The sequence below is a fragment of the Aotus nancymaae genome, unplaced genomic scaffold, assembly GCF_030222135.1.
Source record: "Aotus nancymaae isolate 86718 unplaced genomic scaffold, 86718_ANA_hifiasm-v0.15.2.pri h1tg000065l, whole genome shotgun sequence".
NCBI classification, from domain to species: Eukaryota; Metazoa; Chordata; class Mammalia; order Primates; family Aotidae; genus Aotus; species Aotus nancymaae.
In genome coordinates, this window is record NW_026988480.1 from 11,101,256 (window position 1) to 11,128,086 (window position 26,831).

Sequence of the window (26,831 nt, forward strand, 5' to 3'; positions counted from 1 at the left end):
CGTGGACACAGGGAGGGGAGCATCACATACTGTGGTCAGTTGGGGGTGACTAGGGGAGGGATGGGGGGTGGGGAGGGTAGGGAGGGATAACTTGGGGAGAAATACCAGATATAGGTGATGAGGGGAGGAAGGCAGCAAACCACCTTGCCATGTGTGTACCTATGCAACAATCCTGCATGTTCTGCACACGTATCCCAGAACCTAAAGTACAATTAAAAAAAAAAAAAAAAAGAGCAGAGCAAACAGCGCAGGATAAAACACTGGCAGCAGAAGACCTTTATTTCACCAGACAAGAGAACACAGCAAAGCTCCATTTCTCACCTGTGTTATTTATCTTAGAAGGCAACTTCAGAAGTGGGATGGCTGTCTCAGCACACACATTAACACATGGGGTTTGAATCTAAAAAAAAGGAAGGTAAGATTTCCCATCAGGGAAGAAATCTGACTTGGCTGCTGGGTTTGCTGAAGAGGATTGGCTTTGCAGATTTCGTTAAAAGGTGACCATTTTACTAATTGAGTGACATGAATGAGCCAAAATTTGCCATTCTTAAGATTTTGATGAAAGCATTTTAAAAGAAGATTTAAAAATATTGAATCATATTACAAATCATGTACTAACTGAACAATATTTCGATCTTAATTTTTCTAACAATATTAATGAATTATAGAAGGTACCAATAAGCATAATTAATAGTCATTCAGGAAAGCCTTTTTTGGGTAGATGTTCCAGAAACTGAGACGACGACTCTAATTTGGGCCAATCAAATCCAAAAGTTAGCTGGTTTCTAGTTCTTTTAAAAAATAAAGGAGAATCGAATCAAACTGTCAGATGATAGGACCTTAAAAATAATTTTTTGTGATTTTTGTCATAAGCCCTAGGAGTTATAAATAAAAATGGAGTGACATTTAGTGACTTTTTCCATTCCTATGTACTTATTCACATATTACTATAACCATGCCTTAAATACAAACAGAATTAAGTCTTAAAATTGTCCTCACTACTTAAAACGGTGAGATTAAAAAACAACCACAACAACAAACCAAATATCCATATATAGAATTGATGCCAAAACAGTCTCATTTTAGCAGGAAATAGCACCCATTTGTGGGTACTGGAACACTAGGGAAATAAAAGCCCTTTCCTCCTCAGTAAGAGATACATTACTGATAAAATTCTATATTTTTTTCTACTAAAAATGTATAGCATGTGTGATCCATTGTGTATGAATCATAACTGTAAAATAAATTAATCTAGATATTTCTAATATATAGAAACTCTATGTTTACAAAGAATTTTAAAAAATTGAATTCCCACTTATGTACTTATTTTTGTTGACAGGATATATGACATCGTGATGAGTAAGACTTCCTGCCAGAGGGATATACTATATTAGGATAAAATGCAGCGGGGTTAGTGGAATAGAAATGTAAGTTCCAGGGGGAAAAGAATAATGTAAATGTCCAACTGTTAATGAAAAGCTTTACATGTATTTTATAAACTGATCACGGAAACTCTCAAAGTCTATGATATTCAGATTCCATAGGGTATATATTCTTTTTTTTTTTTTTTGAGATGAAGTCTCTCTCTGTCGCCAGGCTGGAGTGCAGTAGCGCAATCTGGGCTCACTGAAACCTTTGCCTCCCGGGTTTAAGCAATTCTTCTGCCTCAACCTCCCAAGCAGCTTGGACTACAGGCACATGCCACCGTGCCCAGCTAATTTGTTGCATTTTTAGTAGAGATGGGGTTTCACCATGTTGGCCAGGATGGTCTCGATCTCCTGAACTCATCATCCGCCCGCCTCGGCCTCCCAAAGTGCTGAGATTACAGATGTGAGACACCACACCCGGCCCCATAGGGTATATATTCTTAAACAGATAACTTTATTGTAAAATGTTAATATTTAAGTAAATAAAGATAATATACTTTGCTACTGATTAGACTTACAAAACACATTTTTTAAAATGTCAACATTAAAAGTGCAAACCTCGTGAGTTGAAGGGAGAGGTAAAGACAGGCAGGCAAGCTGTAATCATAAAAGATGATGCATGCAGAAGGAAAGCATGAGGCTGTTCCTGAGCGGGAGCACTTGGCTTGCCTGGAGAAAACCACGGAGAGAGAGTGCAATGAGGGTCTGGAAGGTTGTCAGCGTGGAGGCAGGGTGTTTGACTCTGTTATATAGGATTTGTGATCATTACAGGATTTGGAACTCGGAAGAGAAATGGTCTAGCTTAGCATTATTGAACAAATACAAGGTGGGAAGCATGCTGAGAGAGCCTTCAGAGGAACCAGAGCCAGCTAGCTCTTGGTGATGAGAACGCTGGAGAGGGTGCTTCCTGCTTCACCAGTTCTCCTGGAGAAGAACATAGCCAGCCCAAAGGGATCTCAGGAGGACTGAGGATGTGTGAGGATGTGTGTGTGCTGAGTGTGGGGTGTGAGAGTATGTGAATCTGTAGTGTGTGTGAGACAGTGTGGGGTGTGTGTGAGAGTGTGTGAACCTGTTTTGTGTGTATGAGAGAGTGTGGGGGGTGTACATATGGTGTGTTTGGTATGTGAGTGTGTGTGTAGGTGTGGGGGCTGCCCATGAGATAGTGTGAGGTGTGTGTGTGTGGGTGTGTGCTGTGTGACTATGGTGTGTGAAAGAGTGTGTATGAGTGTGGGGTGTGTAAGTATGGTGTGTGTGGTGAGTGAATGTGTGTAAGTATGGGGCGTGTGTGAGATAGTGTGGGGTGGGTGTGGGGTGTGTGATGTGTGACTATGGTGTGTGAGTGTTAGAGTGTGTGACTATGGTGTGTGTGTGTATGAGTGTGTGTGAGTGTGTGTAAGAGAGAGTATGGGGTGACTAGTGTGTGTAGGAGGTGTGTGTGTGTGAGAAAGTGTGTGGGGTGTGTGACTATGATGGGTGTGTGTAGGGTGTGTGTGTGACAGGGTGTGGGGTGTGGGGGTGTATAGGGTGTGTGTGTGAGAGAGTGGTGGGATATGGGTGAGTGTGAGTGTGTGAGTGTGTGGTGTATAAGTGAAAGTGTGTGTGAGAGTGTGGGGTGTGTTACCATGGTGTGTGTGTAGGGTGTGGGAGTGAGTGTGTGTGTTGAGGATCAAGATGACCTAGGGGCAATGGCAGGAAAGACGTGGGTTGTCATTGCTCAGACTGAATGGGGCAGCCACAGCTGACAGGGAGTCAAGGGCCCAGGGCTGGCTTCAGGGGCCTGTGAACCAGCGCTTGCACCGAGAACCCTGTGCTGGGTTTAATGCTCTGCTGTTGCCATCTCAAAATCCTTAATAATTTTTGCACAAGATGTCTCATATTTTCATTTGTCATTGGGCCCACGGTTATGCCGCTGGTCCTAGAAGCAGTGTCCCTGGGTCAGAGGCCCCCACTTGCCCAGCATACTGGCATCCCCCTGACCTCACTGCTCCTCTTCCAGTGGGCAGAGTCCTGCTGATCCTTGTCTTACTATGTGCCACACCTGTTCTTGTTCTTCATGCAGCAGTGCCTGATATAGATTTAGCGGCTCAGAAAAATGGAGAAATCGCTCAGAGCTGCAGGAGCTGTAGAAGGTTATTTAGCAGAGGCAGTCATTGGTCTGTGTCAAGAGGCTCCCACCCTCTCCTTGGGCACTGTGCACACTCCTGGGCATCTGTCCGCCCAGGACGCATTGCTTTGCAGGGGGCTAATCAACGCCTCTCACAGGTGGCAGAAGGTGTTCTAGAGCAACGGAGCCTTTCTCTGATTTGCATAAAGTCATTATGTAGAAAAGTTGTTTCTCTGTGTGAGTGTGTGGGGGTGGGTAGGGGGATTCCACTCCCTCTTCCACTTCATGAGTGAGTTCCTACCATGGTAAGATTGTGACCTCACCCATACCCCAAAAGAAGAGATTTTCTTTTTTTTCTCATCTTTTCTTGAGTGTACACAGAACAAGCACTATTTTTTTTTTCTACAAGTTCTCCTTTGGATTATATTACCCTAAAGAAAAGTGCACTGGGACCAGGGATGGGGGCTTTTGTGTTCCAATTAATAAGCCTTTTTTCTTTTCTTTAAGAATTCAATTTATCGGACAATATGAATGAGTTTGAGAGATATGTACCCATCCTTTATCTCACTGATCTCCTATGACAATCAGTGCTTTTATGAAATGAATGTAATTCACACACTACCATGTATATACTTAAAAAAAATGGCTCAAGGGCAGGGGAAAAGTAAAACTCAATCTAAAACGTAGTTTATTTTTTTCTTACTCATATACATAAATGTAAAATCTTACAAATTATTCTTCATATGAGTTTTAAAACAACTGTAGATTTAAATTTAACAAATAAAGGTAAGTAATGTAACTCCAAACTTAATTAAAAACTTGCCCAGATGACTCTGTAGCCATGCAGACTGTGGACGAAACTATCAAAACACACTCCTAGAGACTCTCACTGGAGCCTGGCCCGACTCCCGCTCAGGGCGGAAGTGTGCTGAGACAGTGGCCCACTGCACTCATTCTGGGGGTTAAATCATTGAGGCAAGACATTCATGCATATGCGGTTACCCTCTGAGAGCCGGGACCTGTAGCAAACTACCCTGGATGGACTCGAACGCTGAATTAGATCATCACAGAGGTGCTGGCTGTTTGTCATCAAAGCATGGTTCACTCTATGCAAAATGGAGCAACTGACAACTGTGACAAACCCTAGAAGAGTCTTAGAATTAAAATAGTTGTCTTAGAAACAATAAGACCTATTTGGGTTCAGACAAAATCAGGTTAAGATAGAGGCAGTGCCTACCTCTTTTAATGAAAATATCTGCAAAATACCAAACTTTTTAGAAGACCAAAATATCAAAATCCCATAAGTTGTCAAAATTAAGAAACAAACAAATATCTTCTAACAGTATTGGAGAGGAGGAACAGTCATTTGCCGATGGGAGGGATTTCACTCGCTATAGCACTGGTGGCAAGAAGAATAATACACAATGTTTGCAGGAGATTGGAAAATTCCAGGCAGCAGTTACACGTGACGAGCAAAAGGACACTTGAAATAGCTACAGAAGCTATGAGCTTATAAAATCCTGAAAAACCGGGGTGAGGACCAAGCTGGCTAATACCAACTGGACCCAACGTGGTGCCGGGTTTGGCCTGGGTTTTCCCTAGAACCTCATTATACCCTCATTAATGTCCTAAATCACACACCCACCACCCCATGACAGTTCTGGGTGGCACCACAGTTCCAAGAAATTTCTACCTTCTTCCAGGAATTTTCATGAATATTCCACCTCTTGGTTAAAGAAACCCATAAAGGTAGCCGGCCAAATCCATGGGACAAACTCTCCCTTGAGTATGCCTGCACTTCCTTTTCTTGAGTATGCACTTTTTGCTTTGCAAATAAATCTCTCAACTTTCACTATTTTTGGACTCATCCTTGAATTTCTTCTTGTCATGGTGTCAAAAGCATGGATGTTGGCTTGAGTCCAGGTCCAATCAGTGTTTGGGGACCAACCCCAGCCCACCAGTATCAATAGCGCCAGCCTAAGAGATGGAGATGATGATGCCCACGGGCTCTGCCCTAGGGGGCAGTAACATAAGAAGCGTGGCTCCCAAGCAGGGAGGAAAAGGCTAGTGGTCCTTCAAGTCACCTGGCAGATCTGCCACCCTGTGGCTGTGTGGGCAGCCAGTCTTGCCCAGGTCCTGGCCCCCAGGAGATGCCTTTGTGTGTGGATGGGAGTTGAGAGCTCCTTTAGGAAGCCTGACAAGGTGGCACAGCACCTCCCAGACTGTGCGACCTCACATACAATGCCATGCACAGCCCTGGGAAGTTTACATTCCCCTTTTAAGGCTGAAGCTCCAGTAACAAACACCATACCATGAACACTTCTTTCTTTTTCTTGGGAAATGAACAGAATTAGCAATATGTGACAATTATCTATTGCCATTAAGTCATTCTTAGGATCTGGGAGTCCTTCTATGTAGAAAGTAAATCATACTTGTGGCAGTAAGTAAGGGGAACACAATGATTGCCAAAGTCTTGTGAAAAACTCTCCCTCATTAAAAAACAGTCCTTTAGAGAAATCTTCATCGGACCTGCCTCATATGAGGTAGCAGGGTACTGAATGCTGGTTGTATAGCCCATTATTTTGGCTCAAGGAAGGTAATAGAAGGTGAAGAGTAGCTGGACATGGTGGCTCATGCCTGTAATCCCAGCACTTTGGGAGGCCGAGGCAGGCGGATCACCTGAGGTCAGGAGTTTGAGACCAACCTGACCAACATGGTGAAACCCCATCTCTACTAAAAATACAAAAATTAGTTGGGCATGGTGGAGGGTGCCTGTAATCCCAGCTACCTGGGAGGGTGAGGCAGGAGAATTTCTTGAACCCAGGAGGCAGAGGGTGCAGTGAGCTGTGATTGCACCATTGCACTCCAGCCTGGGAGACAGAATGAAACTCTGTCTCCAAAAAAAAAAAAAAAAAAAAAGAGGTGAAGAGCATCCGCTTCCCCATCTATTGAAGCATTTGCATGGTTGAATCCACAGAGCTTGACCATCTTAAAGGATTTCAGAAAAAGAACAAGACGGAGACTAGTCAAGAAAAGAAGGTCCTTGTCTCTGATTTGAGCAAGGTTTTGTGGAAAAGAAGGGTCCAGGGAGCACACATACACACACACACAGATTGATGGCTTTTCTTTCTTTTTGTGGTAGGGTGACTTTCTGGTAAAGACTGGAAAATCTGCTAGACAAATTCTAAAAGAGCTGTAACACTAGCTTTCTGGTTTTTCATGTACTGCATCTGAACTGATCAGAGAATGAATGAGCAACCCAGATTTTTAAGGAAGAGAAAATCTCACTTTAGTTCAGCATTAAAAAAAAAATGCCTACTAAAATTAAGATTTAGTGATTAATTGCTGACTAAATACAGAAATTACCATGGTCTTATAAACCAAAAAAAAAAAAAAAGAAATCTAAGCCCCTCAACTGACTGGACAGACCTTCCTCTTGGCTAAGAGGACCCAAAGAAACCTGAAAAGCCAGTTCAGGCCATATGGGACAGGCCTCAAGATACACTCCTCCCTTTGAGTTCAGTCTGAACTGACCAGCACTAACATTAAAACAGAGACCTCAACACTGACAGAACAGACTCTTTGTAACAATAACATACCAAATTCCAAACATGTTTGCATAGCATCACAAAATACAAAGCAGGTGCTGAAGGGAATCAAAGTATTTTACCCCAGAATATATTTTTTGACAAATTTTGATATGGTCCTGCAAAGCTGTCTCTGTGGGGGACATTCACATTCTGTAGAGAATCTCCTTCCCTTACTAGGTCTTTCTGTTAGAGTACATAGTTAGGCAGACATGAGCAGGGCAGGAGAGGCCCCCAGGAATGTCAGGTGACCATCAGGTGAAGGTCAGGCAGCTGTTCATTGTGTCTCTAAAATAATAATTGGTTGTAGCCAATGCCAGGGAAAGACGGTCTCCCACTAGATAGAAAACACATGAAGTAAGATAGGAAGAATAATACATACAGTATTTTGGAAAAAGGGCATGAGATAGGATTTCAGCAGGACAAGTTTCACAAGATACAGGTCACGAAGACCCTGCTGATGAAACAGGATGCAGTAAAGAACTGGCCAAAACCTGCTGAAACCAAGATGGCTACAAACGAACCTCTACTCGTCCTCACTGCTCATTATTCACTAATTATAATGCATCAGTATGCTAAAAGACACACTCACCAGCGCCATGACAGCTTACAAACACCATAGCAATGTCCAGAAGTTACCTTATATGGTCTGAAAGGGGGAGGGATCACGGGTTCCAGGAATTCCCAGCCCTTTTCCTGGAAAACTCATGAATAATACACCTGTTATTTAGCATATAATCAAGAAATAACCATAAAAATAACCAGCCAGCAGCCCTTGGTGCTGCTTTGCCTATGGTGTAGCCACCCTTTTATGGCTTTACTTTCGTTTTTAAATTTTTTTTGAGACAGAGTTTTGCTCTTGTTGCCCAGGCTGGAGTGCAATGACACGATCTCAGCTCCTGGGTTCCAGTGATTCTCCTGCTTCAACCTCCCAAGTAGCTGGGATTAAAGGCACGCATCACCATGCCTGGCTCATTTTGTATTTTTTTAGTAGAGACGGGGTTTCACCATGTTGGCCAGGCTGGTCGCGAACTCCTGACCTCAGGTGATCTGCCCGCCTTGGCCTCCCAGATTGTTAGGATTACAGCCATGAGCCACCATGCCTGGCCTGCTTTACTGTCTCAGTAAACTTGCTTTCAATTTACTCTGTCAGCCGGCTGGCTCTTGAATTCCTTCCTGTGTAAAGTCAAGACCCTAGGTGGCCTCCCAGGCTGAATCCCAATTTTGGAGTTTGCCCTGTGACAGTAAGGATATAGAAATGTATGTACAACCTTAAAAGATGGGGAAAGATATCTATTAAAATAGGATCTAAAAAATAAAGTATACCAAATGTTGACATTGATTGTCACCAGGTGGTAGCATTAAAGACAATTGTTTTAATACTTTTCTATATTTTCCAATGTCCTACAGTGAGCATGTGTAAGTTATTAATATAATTAGGAGATTTAATTGAATTCATTTAAAAAGAATCTTCAATAATGTACCACTTTTTTCTTTTTATGAAGTTTATTTTTACTTATTTATTAGATATACGTATATTCAATGTACAAGTCATATTAGGTTGGTGTGAAAATAATAATAATTTGATACATTCATATAATCAAATCAGGGTAACTGGAATTATCAATCAACTTAAATATTTATATTTTCTTTGTGCCAGGAACATTCAAGTTATTCTCTACTAGCTATTTTGAAATGTACAACCAATTAATGTTTGTGATAGTCACCCTAGTGATCTATTAACACTAGCTCTTATTTCTTCTAAATGAATAATATGCCACTTTTTAAAGGAGCACCAATTATTGGCTAAGCCATAAAAAATGTACTTTGTACCTTGTGTTTTCCATCAGTCCTCCTATTCTCTGCATTATATGAGTTTGCTGTATTATTTGAGATTATTCGATGCTGCTGAAGAAGACAAGAAAAGCAAATGAAGTGGATGAAATACGTAAGCGACGTAAAAGCATAGATAGTGAGTTAGCAAGTGGTTTGTATGCCACAGGAGAGTCTCATAGTCTGTGTTTAGTCCCGACAATGAGTAAGCAAATGGCTTGCAAGGCATGGGCAGAATTAATCATATATGCTAAATGCTGACAGCAAAGTAGAAACCTGAAATGCTAAAAATAGAAAACGGAATATGTGACAGCACAAATGTGTCACTTAGAGCTAGAAAAGAATGGACAGACCAAGTTACGAGTACACAACCGTGGGTGACAGCTGGGTCACACCTGACATTGCCTATCCACTGGTGACTCCTAGTATGTCCCCCCTCTGGCTCTGCATGTGTTTTGTCCAAGAAGTACAGTTAGAAAGCATGGTGGTTTAGCAGCTAACTGTCAAGCTACAGCTATAGGCTGGCTACATCCATCACTGTAATAGAGCTAGGGTATGTCAATGCCCTGAGATACCTTCTGGTCTGGGGGTACTCTTGCTCAAACCCAGCTCTGGCCTCTTAATGACACCATCATTGGAGACGGCTCCTATGGCAGACAGACAAGACACATAAGCTTTGCTAGCCCAGGATTTAGGTAGTGTGGGTCTTCCTCCTGCACATATATATATATATATAATATATATATATATATAAAACCCAAGTGGGTTAATCTACCCCATAGTTTTCCATTGTTTGTGTTTTAAATTGATTTAATAAACTGGGATTCAAGCATCTAAATTTGGTGTGTGAGCCTTTTTGCTTTGTAATTTCTGGGATAGCTTGCTTGGTAGGTACTTGCACCAAGGTCCTTCTCTACACAGCTCATGGAAGGGGGAAAATGTTCTTGTTGTTCATGGAATGTTATTAATACTTGAGACAGACTCCAGTTTGGGATTAGATATGAAGTCACACAGTGACCTATTAGCAGTCAGAAATGAGACTGGGTCTAAATTGGGAAGAAATTGTTTGCACAGAATAATCCCTTATAAACTTAGAGGCCTTGAATAAGGGCGGAGATGAGTTTGGAATGTGGAAGGGGAGCATTCTGGGAAGAGGGTCTGCATGTAGATGGGTTTGTTTGGAAACCTTAAGACTGTCCCATTTTGAATGGTTGGAGCATTTCTCAATCTTTCCCATAGCAGTAAGCTCTCTGGCCCTTGAACAGAGCATAGAAAGATGAGGACTAAAATTATTCCACAAATACATAACTGATCAACTGAATACTTTATGAGAAATAGTTCTCAATCCATGGTTCCCCTATATCAATGTATTTCATTGTCATTCTCCCTTTGAAAATCCCTCAAGCTTATCAGGATTTAGTCGTACAATGAAGAAATACACCAACCCTCCCCTTTCCTATTGTGACTATAAAACACATTTCCAGCCAGGCACAGTGGCTCACGCCTGTAATCCCAGGACTTGGAGAGACCAAGGCAGGTGGATTACCAGGTCAGGAGTTTGAGACCAGCCTGACCAACATGGTGAGACCCCCGTCTTTACTAAAAATACAAAAATTAGCCAGGGATGGTGGTGCGTGCCTGTAATCCCAGCTACTCAGGAGGCTGAGGCAGGAGAATCACTTGAACCCTGGAAGAAGAGGTTGCAGTAGATTGAGATCGTGCCACTGTACCCCAGCCTGGGTGACAGAGCAAGATTCTGTCTCAAAAACAAACAAACAAACAAACAAACAAACAATTTCCACGGCTGTAACCATGGGTGTGTAAAGGAAATGTCCCAAGCAAAGAGCATTTATTTGCTTTGAATCCACTTAGCAAGTTTTCTTCTCTCCCAAGATTGGCTCTTGAAATATTGAATGTTACTAACCTTCCTCTTGTTAGAAAAGAAATTACACTAAAAGCCCCAAGGTTCAAAATATGTTGCAGGTCTCCTATTGTATTCTATGTACCAGGCACTCTTGGAGTTGGGTAGTGAGATGACTCTGACGAACATTTTGTGAGACGTATCTGCTTAAAGCTTGGTTAATTGCCAAGAGTCTTGTTATCAACTTCCATTGGTAATTGTGCATTTAATACAATACGGTAGAAACTCTTCTTCAATGCAAAAAGTTTTCTTAAGTAATGAATCACTTAAAAACAATAAAATCCTTCTGGAAACTTTTATTTTTAATCTCATGTATTTATTTTTCATAGGAAAGTCAAGTTCTCTGTGTTTTTTAAAATGTGTTTTACTGAATGATGTTCACATTATCTTTATGAGAAGAGGCAGCTTCATGATATCCAGGTCTACGTTTTTCAAAGTCGAGAGAGCTCTTAGATAACTTAAAGTACTAGCAAAGCGACCTGCAGGCAATCTCTTTTTGAGTTTTAATGATTTTCCAATAAGCTTTTGTAGTAGTCTCATATATTGCTATTCAATGTGTGATCTGTGGGACAGCAGCATCCCTATTGCCATGGAGCTAATTAGAAATTCGGAATCTCAGGCCCCACCTGCACCTACTGAATCTGAACCTGCCCCTTAACAAGCTCTCTGGGTGGTTTGTGTGAACATTAAAATTCGAGTAGCTGTGATATGGCCTATTCAGTTCCTATTTCAGTAGCAATTTTAAAAGAGATTTGTTCTTCCTTTCTGTCCTTATATTTTATAATATTATGTACTATTTAACTAAATTATGTCATTAAAAGTAAGTATTACTGGCATAAACAAGCTTGGACAAACACGCAACTTCTGTAAGCATTCAACTCAACCCTGAGGAAGGAAGCGAATGAGTGTAGGATTAGCCGAGTGCGCCTCACCCTGTAGGCATTACTCGGAGGGAAGAGAGCGTCTAGGAATCCAGAGATTGGCTTAAATGTAGGCCGTTTAAAAGAACCAGTCCTATGATACTAGTTGATATTCACCGATGACTTCTCATGAACTGTTTCTAACCCCAGTGACAAGATGGCAGGAGGGTGTTAGCAGAAGGCACTGCACTGTTGGCCAAGTATCCCCAGTTCTTCCCCCTCCAGCCACTTGCAGGATAGCTCTTTCTGACCAGCTGTGGCATGGGGGCAGGAAGCTCATCTGGCCAATGAACTGTGAGCCAAAGTAACATGTGCCATTTCCAGCCAGTACATTTAAGTTTTAGTGAACTTCCTGGAAGCCTCAATTTCTTTTTGCCCAGCAATATCAGAGGTGCCAGCTACGAGCCAGCAAGGAAACATCTCCAACACTTTAGCTGCGTGTGATTCTGGGTTTCTCACAGCAGAACCTAGCCAGTGCTGACCAAGACAGTATTTTCACTTAGAGGGTACAGCCCTAGGTTAGTGATTAAACTCAAACACACCATCTATCAGGATTTAGCTTTAAAATGCCTCAGTATAGAGGGTGTACTTGAGTTTAACCACTAACCTTGGGTTGAGTAAGTAACATTGAATTTCCTTGATTTAAAATCCTCACACACCAATCATAGGCACAGTTATTTCGCTCCTACAGGAGTCTTCAGTTCAGAATGTGGCTTTCCTTCAAAAACCTCAATCTAAATCTGTATCAGAAGAGATCACTAGTTGATCTGTGGGATTTGGAAATAACTTTTCATTAACCAGCATATTGTACAGGCATCTCCAACTTGGAATGAATGGGGTGGAAGAAACTGGTGAGGCAAGAAAACAATCCCTTTGAAGAGACATCTTCGGTCTAGAACCACATTCTGTCCTGTACCCACAGAACGTCCCTCACCTGATCCCACCACAAGGCAAGCTGCTCCTGTCATCACGATATTTGTTATGTTTGTGCTGGAATTAGTCCTTCCTATAAGGTATGTGCTATGGTGTGAAAAAGGCAGTGGTGGGGTCTTCACAGAGTCCACTGCTGGGACATTCAGCCATTTAGTGCTGCTTGCTAACAGATGTTTGCACATGTGACTGAATTCAGTTTGAGACTGGCATATCACTTTTTAGTGTAGTTTTGGGGTAGGAAACATTAGAGCTCCCATCTACCTCTAAAAGTCGGAGCTTACCTATAATTACCAAAAGAATCTGATGATTACCAAAAGAAACTATTTGGTCAAACTGGGTGAGAAGGCAGACTAATAGACAAGAAAGACAAGCTTGAAGGAGTTGGAAATAAATCCAACTATTTAAAGATTATCATAGTTAATATAGAAAAGCAAATTATAATATAAATGAAAAGCCCAAATTCAATCACATAAAATCAAAATTTTAGACAAACAACATTAATTAAGAATATTAGTAACAGAAGTCACAAAAAGGATTTTAGAATGAGTAGTGTCTAAAAGAATAAAATATAGATAATTTAATGAACTATTAAAAAGTAAAATAAAAACCCTAAAATTTGAAAGCACAAATCAAAATAACAAAATGAGCTAAAGTTACCTAAAATTATGGTATGTGGTGTTTCAAAATATGTCCACAGATTCTCTGACACTACCTTCAGCGGGTGGAGCCTAATTTCCCTCCACTTGAGAGGCTGCAGTTAGTGACTCACTCCTAGTGAAGAGAATAGAGCAGAAGTGATGCGTGACTTCTGAGACCACGTCTTAAAAGACATCATGACTTCCGACTTGCTCTCTTCTGTGGTCATTTGCTCTGGAAGAGGCATCTGCCATGTTGTGAGGACAATTGTGCAGCCCTAGGGAGAGGTCCATGTAGCACGGAAAGCAACCACAGGATGAGTCCTCATAGGTGCAGACCCTGCAGACCAGTCAAGCTCTCAGATACTCAGTCAAGATACTGACATCTTGACTGCAACCTCATGAGAGACTGAGGCGGAGCCTTCCAGCTAAGCCACTCTAGACACCTGCCCTCAGAAACGGTGAGAAAAATCAATACAGTCGTGTCACTTAATGGCTGGGATATGTCCTGAGAAATGTATCATTGTGTGAACATCCTAGAGTGTACTTAAACAAACCTAGATGATTCAGCCTAAGACACACCTAAGCTGTAGAGTATAACCTATATAACTTACCGTTCCTAGGCTGAAAACCTGCACAGAATGTTACTGTGCTGAATACTGTAGGCAATTGTAACACAGTGCTAAGTATTTGTGCATCTAAGCATAGATAAATGTACAAAAGGCACAATGAAATCACCGTATCATAATCTTACGGGACCACTATCATACATAAGGTTCATCTTTGACTGAAACATTGTTATGTGGTGTATGTGTGTCCTTGTTACTTTAAGCTACTAACTTTTAGGTAATTTACAAAGCACAAACAGTTAATGAGCACAAACTGCTAGACCTATGTTTTATTAATAAGCAAATAAATAATCTAGGGCTTAGAAAGCAATCAGAGAAGGTGTGTTCTATGATGGAATCCTCCCATTTAAGAGAGATGACCTCTAAGCATGAAATTTCCAAAGAAGCTGTGTGAGGATGATCTTGACCTTGATCTTTGAGCAAGTGAGCCCTGGAAACCACTGTTATCCAGGATCTACCAAGGAGTATAGGCCCATCCTCTCCTGCAACACATCTAAGGGTTCTTCAACATACAACCTAACCCATATCCCATCCCAGCTTGCTGGAGCCAGCTCACACCACCTTGTGAGACAAGACTTTCAAATTTTCAGAAATTTTACATGTCAATTGTTAAATAAAACCATGAAATCATTATTACAAATTAATCATAAACTTTAAATTACACTAAAAGAAAATGTAATAAATACTCAAAACTCATCAAATCTAATGATTTTACTACGTTATGCAGTCATTGGGTTTTTGAAGTTATTCTGTGTGTACTGAATCTATATGATGGATTCTACTATTAAACATAGAAAAAAAACAAGGCAAAGTGCTTTTTCCTACTCTCATACAATAATCAGCAAAGAATACTTCTGTGACCCTTGGCCACCAAAATGTGTGGGGATTTTTCCCCACCAGGCAGTCTTTCAGTAGATTCTCTAGCAGACACCAGCAGGGTGTCCTCTGATTCAATTCTGACACTTTCTACCTGGAGATAGCATCAGATCTTACAGGTTGAGGGCTCAGTTTCACAAGATTGGCCCCACTTCAGATGCCACTTGAAAGTAGGTTGTCACCTAGAATTCTGAGCCAGTTCCTACCATTTATCCCTTGGGTTTGATTAATTTGCTGGAGGGGCTTACAGAATTCAGTGAAATATTTTACTTATGTTTACCAGTTTATTATAAAGGATATTGCAGATGATACAGGTGAACAGCTAGATGGAGGAGACACACAGAGCAAGCTCTGGGGCATGGGGAGTGGACCTTCCGTGCCTCTCTAGGTGTGCCGCCCTTCAGGAATCTCCCCATGTGTTCAGCCATCAGGAAGCCAGCCCCTTCCTCCGCACCATCACTGTCTTTTTGGGTTTTTAATGGAAACTTCACTACACAGGCACCGATACAGTTTGGATATGCGTCCTCACACAAATCTCATGATAAAATGTAATCCTCAGTGTTGGAAGTGGGGCCTGGTGGGGGCAGTGATTGGATCATGGGGGTGGTTCTAATGATTTGACACCGTGCTCCCTTGGTACTGTGAGTTCTCCTGAGATCTCACTGTTAAGGGTGTGTGGCACCTCCCTCCATCTCTTCCTCTTGCTCCAACCATGTAAGGCGTGCCTGCTTCCCCTTTGCCTTCTGCTATCACTGTAAGTGTTCTGAAGTCTCCCCAAGCAGATGCCAGAATCATGTTTCCTGGACAGTCTGTAGAACCACGAGCCAATTAAACCTCTTTTCTTTGTTAATTACCCAGTCTCAGGTGTTTCTTTAGTGCAATGTGAGAACAGATGAATACAGGCATGATTGGTTAAATCATTGGCCATTGGTGATCAACTCAACCTTTAGCTTCTCTTCCCTCCCCAGAAGTTGAGGGGTGGTACTGAAAGTCCCAATCCCAATCCCAATCTTTCTGATGACTAGCTCCTATCCTGAAGCTATTTAGGGAAGCCCAGACTCCAGCCATTTCCTTAGCATACAAAAAGCACTCTTGTTACTCCAGGGATTGCAAGTATTTTAGAAACCCATATTTCAGGAAATTGAGATGAAGACCAAGTACGTATCTCATAATATCACAGCTATATAATGGTCAGCTACTGGGAGTCTCTTCCCAGCTCAGTGTTCAGTGGCATCACACTGATGAAATTGGACACGGTGAGACTATAATGTAAGAATTGCAAATGCTACAAATCAAGTCTTGATTTATTGTTTTTTTAAAATTGTGTAGTCTTAAAACAGTGATGGATACAATGTTAATAGCATAGATTAAACTTAAAACTATGTCTATATTTGTTATATTGTAAATAGCAAAAAACATTGATGAAATATTCTTCCAGTATTCAGAAAAATTCTATCCTTAGCAAAATAGTTACTCACAGTCCAGAAGAATAAGTGAAGTTCCAATATATGTCTTACTAGTTAAGATAAATGAAAGTATCAAGCAACATTCAATTTGAATTATACTCATTCATTGGTTGTAACCATAGATTGACTATGGATAGTCAGAAATTTGGCAAAAATCAAGGTAAACATTGTATGAGAATCAATTGACTTTATAGAATTTATATAAAGAATATTTTATATTTTATTATTATTTGTAAACTGTGTGCTACACATCCTTTATATCAGTAATATTTTTAAATGAGTATATGTGTATATACATTCTTTATTTTTCAAAAATTGTCAGGTTTTAAAGATTTACCAGCATACTAACTCATGCTCACTATAGTAGATATATTACTTTTCTTAATAATGAGTCTACATTGTGTATTGAGGATGGAGGATGTTTGCAGTATTTTTACCTGAGAGCAGGAGGGGGAAAACTAGGAATAAGGCAGGAAAACCAGGTATCTATTCTCCAGCCTGGCTCCACCTACCAGGTCGACAGGGAAGTGGGCCTTGTGGTAGAAGTGGAGAGCTGTTTTCACAGGGGAAAGGTTTATGGGACTGACGTCACTGTAACTCAATTGTAACCTAGGTAGTGAGGTCAAGTGCAAATAGTAAATGATGACCTACACAAAAGACCATATCTCATATGCCTTTTTCCCCACAACTCTGTACTTACCTTCACAGAACATTGAGCTTAGGAGATGCTCAAAAATATTTGATAAACATTTGCATTAAAATAAAGATATAGTGATAAAAATCAACATGTAAAAATCAATAGGACTTCTATGTGCTGATAGTGAACTATCTGAAAAAGTAATCAAGAAAACAATCCCATTTAAAATAACAACAAAAGAAAAAATATATCTATTTCTAGGAAAAATTTAACCAAAGAGGTGATATCTCTATATTGAAAACCATAAAACACTGATGAAAGAAATTGAAGATGACACAAATACATGGAAAGCTATCCCATGTTCATTGATTGGAAGAATTAATATTGTGAAAATAATCATACTACCAAAAGTGATCTACAGAATCAATACACTGCCTAACAAAATACCAATGCTATTCTTTACATAAATAGAAAAAACAATCCTAAAATTTGTATGAAACCACAAAAGACCCCAAATAGGCAAAACAATCTTGAGAAAAAAGAACAAAGTTGGAGGCATCATACAACTTGACTTCAAAATATACTACAAAGCTATAGTAACCAAAACATCATGGTACTGGCAAAAAAACCCGACATGTAGACCAATGGAACAAAATAGACAGCCCAGAAATAAATCCACACAACTACAACGAACTGATTTTTCCATGAAGGGACCAAGAACACACACTGGGGAAAGCACAATCTTTTCAGTAAATGGAGCTGGGAAAACTGGATGTCCACATGCACAAGAATGAAACTTAATGCTTACCTCTTACCAAATACTAAAATCAACTCAAAATGGATTGAAGACTTAAATATAAGACCGGAAACTATTAAACTACTAGAAGAAAATATTGGGGAAATGTTTCACGACATTAGACTGGGCAAGTATTTTCTTAAATAAGACATTGAAAGCACAGGCAACAAATGTAAAAATAGACAAATGGAAATGTATCAAATGAAAATGCTTCCACACAGCAAAGGAAACAATCAACAGAGTTAAGAGAGAACTTAAGAAATATGAGAAAATATTAGGAAACTATACATCTGACAAAGAGTTAATATCCAGAATATGTTAGGAACTCAAACTACTCAATAGCAAAGAACCCAAATAATTCAATTTAAAAATAAGCAAAAGATCTGAATAGACATTTCTCAAAAGAAGAAATTCAAATAGTGAACAAGTATGTGAAAAAATACTCAACATCACCAATCATTAGAGAAATGCAAATCAAAATGAGATATGGTCTTACTCCAATTATAACATCTATTATCAAAAAGATAAAAGAAAACAAGTGCTGGTGGAGTGGGGAGAAAAAGCAACCCTTATGCAATGTTGGTGGAAATGTAAATTTGTACAGCCATTATGGGAAACAGTATTGAGGTTCCTCAAAAAAATTAAAATAGAACTACCATATGATCCAGCAATCCCACTGCTGAATATTTATCCAAAGGAAATGAAATCAGTATGTCGAAGAGACCCCCACTCCCTTGTTTATTGTAGCACTATTCACAACAGCCAAGCTATAGAAACAATCTAAGTGCCTATCAAGGGATGAATGGATAAAGTATGGTATATATATACATATATATATACACATACATATATATACACATATATATACACATACATATATATATATATACACACACACACACACACACACACAATAGAATATTATTCATCCATAAAAAAGAATGAAATTGTGCCATTTGCTACAACATGGATGAACCTGGAGGACTTTATGGTAAGTGAAATAAGTCAGGCACAGAAAGACAAATACCACATGATCTCCCTCGTATGTGAAATCTTAAAAAGTTGATCTCATAGAAGTAGATTGTAGAATAGTGGTTATCACAGGCTGGGGTTTAGGGGAGAGAGGGGAATGAGGAGAGGTTGGTCAGTGTGCACAAAGTTACAGTTAGGAGGAATAAGTTGAGCTCTTCTATTGCACAGTAGGGTGACTATGGTTAATAATAATGTATTGCATATTTCAAAATAGCAACAAGAGGCTGGGCACTGTGACTCAAGCCTGTAATCTCAGCACTTTGGGAGGCAGAGTTGGGCGGATCACCTGAGGTCAGGAGTTTGAGACCAGCCTGACCAACATGGAGAAACCCAGTCTCTACTAAAAATACAAAATTAGCTGGGTGTGGTGGTGCATGCCTGTAATCCCAGCTACACAGGAGGCTGAGGCAGGAGAATCAGTTGTGGTGAGCTGAGATCACGCCACTACACTCCAGCCTGGGCAACAAAAGTGAAACTCTGTCTCAAAAAAACAAAACAAAACAAAAAACCCGAGATAGCTACAAGAGAAGATTCTAAATATTCTCACTACAAAGAAATTATGTATGTTTGAGGTGATGGACTTGCTAATTACCCTGATTTGATCATTATACAATGTGCATATGTATTGAAACATCATATTGTACTTCATAAATATTATGTGTCAATTAAAAATAAAATAAAACTTAGAAAGCAATAAAATATAAGTCAATTTGAATACTCAAACTCCTCAAGTTCTTTGTGCACCCTCCAACCTTTGGAGAGGGTGGGAGCTAGAGGACTTCACCTACACAGCTTGTCCCAGGAGCCACAGCGCAGTGAAAGTAATCCTGGCCAAACGTTTGTTACTTGCAGGCTCCAACATGGTCACACAACCTGTGCTATAAACTGGTAATGTCCCCATCTTCTGTTCTTTTAGGTTCTGCAAGGTGCATCTTGCATGAAAGTGAATGTTACCAACTCTGCTAAGGGCAGGATAAGGTAAACTGGCAAGTACAGTTGCGAAACTCCTCTATCGATTTGGGGCCACGGGATCAGAGTGTCAGATCTAAGGTTGCTGGAAATCTCTGATCATTTTACCCTCCATAGACAAAGCAAAGGTTCCTGTATAACATCCCTGGTTAAATTGAACCTTCATTCATTTTACCTGGAAAAATGTGCGAATAAATGTACCTTTCAGGGTAGATTTACATGGTGATAAATAAATCTCAATCATGTTTTGAAAATGAACTCTCCCTTAGATTCTTTTATATAATGCTGAGGTATGGGCTACTGTTGGGAAAATGTGGATGCTATCTAACTTTCCATAGGCATAAATTATGGCAGTCATATTCTATGCTGCAGTATTTAACAGAGAGAATAAACAGTACTAAAAATACTTAAAACACACTCCTTTATGGTCATTTGTTCTTAAAACTAAAAAGTATAAACCTTGCATTTAGATGTATTTAGATGTAAACAAAAACAAACAACAACAACAATTTAGCAAATACACAATTCTCCCAAATAACCAATGGCATTTATTTTAACAGGTGAGCATAAGCATGTTAAGGCATTCAGGTACCAGTAAAATATAAAGCCATTCAATTTTAGTTCCACACCTAGCTCTTAAGCACAAGGAACTTCTACTGAAGCATAGTATAATTCAAGCAAAGGGTGCCATTTTTACCACACTTGGAACTCTCAGACTTGGGAGTAAGGGGTTTCTATTAACATTACAATCTCCTTTGCTCTCAATGCTGTAGACTTCAGCTTCACCTTAATGCTGCACAAATAATACAGCTCGATTGAAGCTGGAGCCTTTGGGTGCTGCTGTCAGCCACTCTCTCCAGCATCTTGGGATGGCTATTTTCCATTTATTATTTTCTGTGGAAAGCAAGAACCTGTCTCTTTTGAGTGTCAACAACTTTGATGGTTTCTCACTGCGGAGGAAAGGAGATAAATTATTCTGGAGAAAATGCTTTCTTTTTTCTCGGTGTTACTTGTGAAGGGCCTGGCACTTCTAAGAAAGCAGTTGGTGTTCTCCAAGGCTTTTTTCTCTAGACGATATTATTTTCAGGGCTCGGTGAATTTGAATCAGGTATCATCCTCCATAAAAAAGGTATTTTCAGGAAGTGTTCTGAAAAGGCTACTTTTGCAATTGAGCTTTCCATTTTAACAAGCCATCCTTAATTTAAAGAATCTATAATGAAAGGACCTTTGTAAGACTTGAAGGTCCAAGTGGTCTGGAGTTGAGGAACACCACAGCGGCTTTGGTAGTGAACCACAGTGATTAAAGCATATATTCTCCCTTGCTGCCAAACCCCTAGCTGTGGCACCTTGGACATGTTTACATCTTTCAGCCTCCACTTTCTCACCTTTAAATTAGGGATGTCAGAGAACCCAAATTAAGGGGCGAGAGTGAGGAGGCAGCGCTCTGCACAGTGACCAGTGCCTGATAAGCACTGAGGAGCTCAACACATATGAGCTGTCATAGAAAGCAGCAGCTTTGCAGAAGGCCGTCTGGAGGCCAAGCTGGAGGATCACTTGATATTTGGCACTTTCTTCCATGTTACAAAGTGGTGGCTTATTTAATCCAGTAAATTCATGGATAACATGGAATACATCTTATACTAAATTCCTCTCTATCATAAATAGCATTAAAACCAAGTTTCAGTCTTGGACGTTCTGTGTACAAGAAAGCTTGTAGCTGGGTCCACGGGATAGTTAAATAAGAACGCTCCCAGCTGGGCGCAATGGCTCACGCCTTGTAATCCCGGCACTTTGTGACGCCAAGGTGGGCAGATCATTTGAGGTCAGGAGTTTGAGACCATCCTGGTCAACATGGTGATACCACATCTCGACTAAAATATAAAAGTTAGCCAGGCATGGTGGTGGGTGCCTGTAGTCCCAGCTACTTGGGAGGTTGAAGCAGGATAATTGCTTGAACCCGGAAGGCAGAGTTTGCAGTGAGCTGAGATGATGCCACTGCACTTCAGCCTGGGTGACAGAGTTAGACTCTGTCTCAAAACCAAAACAAAACCAACAAAACCCTGCCCACAAGGGTAGGGGAGATCAAAGAGATGCCTGAAAAGTCCACAAAGTAAGGAGTGGTTAAGTGTTAAAGAAAGATAAAAATAATGTGTTACCAGTATTCAGAAGAGGGAGACAGTGCCTCCTGCAGGGCAGTAAAGGGAAGAACTGAGAAGACTTCTAGGAGGAGATGGATGGGTTTGGGATTTGGAGAGAAGAGGAGAAGGCAGTGAGATGGGAGGAAAGGTCCCAGCCAAAGTGTTTGTGCCAGTCGCTGTGCTAAGCTCCGTGTTCACGCAGACTCCTTTTAACCCTCACAAAACTGGTTGAAGTGTTTTTCTTATATTATTAAGGATGAAAGGAAGGCTCAGATTGATTCTCTCGTTTAGACTCACACAGCTGACAAGTCACAGGGACAGGGCTAGAGCTCAAGTTTGTCTGAATCTAAGTCTTTTTAAAAACACAATACAAAAAAAAAACAAAAACAAACAAACAAAAAAACCCCACAATACATGGAGAATAAAAGGGTGAGTGGCTCAAACCCTGGCTGGAAGACAGCACGGGAAAGATGACTGTGGGGAATACACTGAAAAACTTGAAGGTCAAACTCAGCCCAGACTGCCCTGGGGTCAGGCTCATTAGGTCCTGGGGTTCTGGTCATTAGGTATTGGGGAACACATGACATTTTAGAATGAAGGGTGACATGCTCAGATCTGTGTACAGGTAGATTCACCGTGGAAGGCCCCACCATCAATGATTAGAGAGGAGAGTGCTGGGACTTCCTACAAAGTTCTCATTAAGCCTGTCTGGGCACCATTTCCCACAGAAGCTGAGCCACTCAATCCCAAATGTGTGAGAAAGCAGTATTCTTCCACGGTCCAAGCTTCTGTTTTCTAGAGTAATAGTCTCACATACACTGAATGCCATAGAAGAAAATGTGTATATGCAAATCACAAAAGTGTTTTCCACCCTGAAACTCTAGAGAAGTAGTTCTCAAACTATAACGTACATAAACAAATATCTAGAGAGCTTGTTATAATGCAAATCTTTAAACTCCAGCCTCAAAAATAGTGATCTAGGGGATCTCAGGAAGAGGCCCAGAGCCTGCAAGTGAACTGCCTCATACTTGCAATGCAGGTGGTCTCTAGGCAAACTTCTAGAAACTCGGGCCTAGGGGTCCCCAGTCCCTAGGGAAAGAGCCCCTATTCTAGATCATCACATAGTGGTGTGGTTCGAATGCGTCCCCAAAAGGTAATGTGTTGGACACTTAGTCCCCCACGCAGCAGTGTTGAGAAGTGAGACCTTCATGCGTGGATTAACCTGTTCATGATTTAGTAGATTAATGGATTAATGGGTTATTGAGGGAGGGGGTTAGTTATCACAAGAGCAGGTCTATTATAAAGCCAGTTTGGCCATCTGTTGTGAGCCCCCCACTGTGTGATGTCCCCAGCCACCTCAGGCCTATGCAGAGTCTCCACCAGCAAGAAGGCCCTCACCAGATGCAGCCCCTCAACTCTGGACTCCCCAGTCTACAGGATTCAAATAAAGAATTTTTTTCTTTATAAATTACCCAGTCTTAGATGTTCAGTTATAGCCACAGAAAATTGACTGAGGCACAGATGCATAATGAAAATGGTCCCAAAGTACAAAATGAGAACTGCTCCTTGACCTTTTATTGCAGTTCTGTTGCATACTCCTTCTGACTGAAGCCTGTCTCTTTCTGCTTTCTGAAAAAAATATGGCAGAGCAAAAGGAGACATTGAGGGTTTCTGTTACAGTTCACTCACAAAGCCCTCTGCACACAGTAATGGACTCCAGAATTGAATCCAGGGGTACAAATGTCTACCATTATTTACCAAATAAATTGCCCATATTTGCCACTCTTTATCTTCATCAGGAAACCCATTTTTCCTCCTCAAGAAGTACTTACAAAATAGGTAAACATTATGCTGAGAAAATACTACATGGCTCACTGAGAAGAATTATCCAAAAGGTTATCCAAATCTGAGCTGGCCATTAGACACCGTGAGCATTAAGAGGAAATGTGCTCTGGCGGGTAAGGGAAATTCAAGACTTGAACATAATTAGGTATTGAAAAGGTGGCAGAACCAAGAGGGTGTTAAAACGAGGTGAGCCTGTGAGAAGGAAAACGTGGCGAGAACAACCAAAACCAGTCGTGAAGGCTGCATTTATCAAAGTGGGCAGTTTGCACAAGCCTGGAGTGAAACGTTAGCTCCGTGTGTTCATGACTTGTTTGTTACACAAAGGGTTCATGCTTTTCCCAAAACACTTCCTCTTACATCCACGGACAAGGTCTAGCAAAGATTAGATTTACTCTATTTGCCATCACATCGGTTGCATTTCTGAAAGTTATTTGTGGCACTTATAAAGAGCCTTTCATCTGGAAATTCGCAACCTGCACGATGAGGAAAACTCATAAGTACCCACTTGAATAGGACTCGGTCAGCACTGACGTTCATGAAATGGTCTTCAAAAATCCCAAAAGAAACTTTAGCTTTAAAAATAATGACAATGTTCATAGCAAAATTCTTTTAACCTTCCTGTATGCTGGGAAATTTTCATAATAAGAGATGGAGAAGATGTTTGTCAAAGGATACAAAACATCAGTGAAGAGGAATAAGTTCAGACCTATTGTGCAACATGGTGACTGTAGCTATAACAGGTATTACATATCACACATTGCTGAGAGTGGATTCTGAATGTTCTCATGACAAGAAAATGGTAAGTGGGTGATGAAATCAATGATAATCCACTTGATTTAGCCATGTCACTGTGTGTGTGTGTGTGTGTGTATATGCATATATGTATACACATATCATGTTTTATACCAAAAACCCACAAAATCCAACAAAAATGTATACTTCAACTTAAAACAAGAGAAAACTTTCATAATAAAATGTTGAGAAAATGACATCAGGAAGTCCGCAGGATGGTACTGGGGAGCACATAGGTACCTCGAGCTGTTCTAATTCTTAAGTTGGAAGATGGGCTTGTTTTATTAGCGTGCCTTGCATTTACATACACCTGTGATATCTATTCCTTTTGTTCAAATATGACATAATAATAACTTTTAAATAGAACAAAATGGAGATGACTAACTATATTCCATCTGAGTTGCTATTAGGGACACAGCAAAATGTCAACTACTTTAAACCATTCTTCTTTGCTTACTATCCACATGTGGCAAGGGAAGGGACATTGTGACAATGTTCTCTAGTGTGTCAATAAGTTGGTTAAAATAAAAACTTTGTGCATCCCTTAAAAAGGAAAGAAAATTCCCTGGAGCTGTTTTTGTTATTGTGAGCTGACAGTCTTTTTTCATAAGGAAAGCAAAAAAAAGCTACTAAGATTGAGCGTGAAGGAGAGAAACAGTGAAGCTTTGATGTGGTGGCCAGGGAGCTTATCTGAGCTCATTCCAGCTTCCAGGAGACAAGAACCTTGGTCTGGGGCTAGTCCAGAGAATTATTCTTGGTCTGGATTGACACAGGGATAAGATCAAGGAAGCAGAGAAGGAATTGGGGTTATCTCTGAATTACATCAATAATAAGCAGAACAAGACATACCGTTGGATCAAGGAGTAGAATACTTGCAGAAACTAAGAAAGAAACAGCATCTACAAAGTTGATTGGGAGAAGGGTTGGCTCTGAGACCTGCTATGCATGACCCAGAAAACTCAGGCTGATAAGGATCCAGCCTCCCTCATAAGCAATCTCCATGGATCCTCCAGTAGCAATGATGATGCTTCAGAAACTGGGGCTTTGTCAGGAACTGGGGGACAAACCCCTTTCTTGTGTAGTAGGATATTTATGACATCTTACCAATATGCTCTGAAATTCCACATATCAAGATTCATTTAATGCTAGGCACTGTGGCTCATGCCTGTAATCCCAGCATGTAGGAAGGCCAAGGTGAGAGGACTGCTTGAGGCCAGGAGTTCAAGACCAGCCTGGCCAACAAAGCAAGACATTTTCTCTACAAGAAATTTTCGAGAAAATAAGCCAGGTGAGATGGTGTATGTGTGTAGTCCCAGCTGCTAGGGAGGCTGAGGTGGGAGGATCTCTTGAGCCAGGAGTTGGGAGTCCTCAGTGAGCTTTGATCACCCCACCACACTCTAGCCTTACTGAGACCGTGTCTCCCCAAAAATTCATTTAAAACAATAGGCACATGGGTGGTGGTGGTGATATCATGAGTCTTTCATACCCTAGAGCTGAGGTCCCCAAATCCTGGACCATAGACAAGTACTGGTCCTTGGTGTATTTGGAACCAGGCTGCACAGCAGGAGGTGAGTGGCAGGTGAGAGAGCATTACTGCCTGAGCTCTGCCTTCTGTCAGATCAGTGGCTGCATTAGATTCTCACAGGTGAACCTTACTGTGAACTGCACATGTGAGGGATCTAGGTTGTGCATGATCTGAGATGGAACAGTTTCATCCCCAAACCAATGCCCGACCCTGTGGAAAAACTGTCTTCTATGAGACCAGTCCCTGGTGCCAAAATGTTCGGGACTGCTGCCCTCGGGAACTTTATTGAATCAGATGGTTTTCCTAACACATGGGGAAGGGCGGACAGCCACTGGAGGTAACATATGGTCACTGGATGCTCAGGAGAAACCAAAACTTTCTATTGACTGGCCCTAAAGAAACCAAACCGTTCTTTCCAGAAACCAGACAGTAAAACCTTTCTGCCCCGCTCAGCTTTGCAAAGTGGCCCTTTAATTTTCCTCTGTGTCTTTTTTAGTCACCATTTGCAGGTGGCTCAGATGTGACTGGAATGGTATCATACATCTGAAAACTGGGATTTGCTGTCTTTGTTTTAATTTTCCCCAGAGAGCCCTGGCTTCAGTTAAATTTTACATAGAACCAGAATATGTAAGATAGAGAATCAGAGCAACTCTAGCTGTAAGGAGCTGGGTGTCTAAACGCGTTGGCGTCTGTCAATGCGGCGTGAAACCACTGCTTTGGAGAGACTCCGGGTTAGGAACCTCAGCCAGTGGATGCTTAAAGGCAC

The 26,831-nt window shown here is 40.9% G+C and overlaps 1 protein-coding gene and 1 non-coding gene across 9 annotated transcripts in view; both read right to left on the minus strand.

Annotated features, from left to right (window-relative positions):
• The window catches only part of HECW1 (HECT, C2 and WW domain containing E3 ubiquitin protein ligase 1), a 445,591-nt gene that overhangs the window by 363,820 nt on the left and 54,940 nt on the right, over positions 1-26,831 (minus strand). The window contains exon 1 of one of the 8 annotated variants that reach the window (XM_064366743.1): positions 322-400. The exons of the other annotated variants lie outside the window; for them this stretch is intronic. The gene's annotated coding sequence lies outside the window, so the exon portion shown is untranslated. Of the gene's footprint in view, positions 1-321; positions 401-26,831 lie in introns of those variants that run through there. 8 annotated transcript variants of the gene reach the window in all.
• Positions 6,674-6,735, minus strand: LOC135270755 (U7 small nuclear RNA). Its single transcript, XR_010338888.1, has one exon. It is a non-coding gene; the product is annotated as a U7 small nuclear RNA (small nuclear RNA).